Below are 2044 nucleotides of genomic sequence, written 5' to 3'. Positions count from 1 at the left end.
CCCCCCCCCCCCCCCCCCCCCCCCCCCCGCGTCATCATTGTTTTCATAGAACTTATACTGAAGATTGTAACTTTTTTAGCACATTCATTGATTGATAAGTTGGCAAATGATGTGGATGACAGAAAAATTCCAAATGAAGGTTGTTGGTAGATTTTACTTATCAGGAGTTAATTTGGAAGGACTTCATCAGAGCATTTAACAGTTCTAGGAATATTGGAGGGTGATCTATACACTATTTGTTATATGGGTTGGGAGTTAGTTTCTGTTCTTCACATCCTTTCCATGTTTTCATATTTGCTTGCTCATTGCTAAGAATATTGATACTCAGACATTGCATAACGATTGATTATCTGGATGTTGGATTCTGTTTTATTCAACATCATTGTTGTTCATGCAAAAAAGATTATTTTAAAAGAAAAAAAGGTAAAATGACTCCGTGGACCTTGTACGATGTCCGTTTTGTAACGTGAACACTTCTACTTACATGTTTGTCATTTGTAACCTTGAACCATCATTAATCGAACTTATGTGACATTAAAATGGTTGAGTTGGACGAAACTCGTGTAGGCACTTGCCTGTGGTGAGAGTGAGGATCATTTTGATCAATTTTACATTAAAATAATTTTAAATTTTTTAGAAAAAAAGTCCCCAACCCCCCTCGCCCATCCCCCACGCCCCACCCCCCACGCTTGCACCAGCCCCCATTTCCCCACCATCTTCTCCCACCTCCTCACCGGCCCCTTTCCCCGTGCCTCCACCCTCTCCCCCATCTCCACATGAATTCCCCATGTTTGCTTGTCGTTAAATGCAATGTCAACACACTAATAACCATTAATAGAAGGGACTTCATTGTTTTTCTGCCAAAGTTCAAGATTCAATTCTCATTTCTCTCTTTTCTTCTATTTTTCTCCCTCTTATTGGTGGCGTAATAACAACATTAACATAAAAATTGATGAGATGATCAACTATTTTTTTTAAAAGAAAAACTTATTATTGCGATTTCCAATCTCCAAGGAAGAAAAGAACAAGGTAGATGATTTTCCTTCTTGGACGACATTCGAGAAACCTCACCACCGCCGCTGCAGCCACCGCCGACGATGAGGACGATCCAATTTTCATCCAAATTCAGTTTTTCGAATTATATGAACTCCAAAATATCCCATAAAACACCAAAATTCGCTGAAAACTGGGGCTGAACTCGCTATGGGACTTGAAGCTTCTGGACAGGATTTCATTTGGGCTGTCAGGACAGACAATGAAGATGGATGCCTGAAGGATTCGAAGAAAGAACGAAAGGAAAAAGATTAATCATAAGAGGATGGGCACCCCAAGTGCTAATTCTTGATCACAAATCTGTTGGAGCTTTCGTGACTCATTATGGATGGAACTCGACGCTTGAAGGAGTCTCTGCAGAGGTCCCAATGGTGACATGGCCAATGTTTGCTGAGCAATTTTTCAACGAGAAGTTGGTGACTGAGGTTATGATAACTGGGGCTGACGTTGGTTCGGTGCAATGGAGGAAAATAGATAGTGATGGAGTGAAAAGAGAAGAAATAGCAAGGACAATAAAGAGAGTGATGGTGAGTGAAGAAGCAGAGCTAAAGCTTATAAGGAGATGGCAAGACAAGCTATTGAAGGGGGAGGATCTTCTTACACTGGATTGACTACTTTGCTTCAAGATATAAGTTCCTATAGTTCCACTAATTAAGTAGTGATTGAAAAAATATGTATTGTTTCTGCGAATCCGGCTCCTCTCCATTTTTACTCTCTCCATTTCCCCCGAGTTCTCATGTTAATTAATGACACATGATCTAATTAAATTAAATGGTTAAGATTTAATTTATTTCAAACTAAATCTCTAATCATGCTAATATAATAAATATATTATATCAATCAAAAATAGGTTGTTTATTTCTTTCCTTTATCAATATTCCCCCCAAAACTAATTATTTCTCTAAATTTTTTCTCATTTCTTCCAAAATTTATTAGTTCTAATTTGACAACTAATGACGCACATAAAAAATGAGATGATTCTGAAGGATTA

This window comes from Capsicum annuum, chromosome 8 (genome assembly GCF_002878395.1).
Source record: "Capsicum annuum cultivar UCD-10X-F1 chromosome 8, UCD10Xv1.1, whole genome shotgun sequence".
NCBI classification, from domain to species: domain Eukaryota; kingdom Viridiplantae; phylum Streptophyta; class Magnoliopsida; order Solanales; family Solanaceae; genus Capsicum; species Capsicum annuum.
This window is presented reverse-complemented; position numbering follows the sequence as displayed.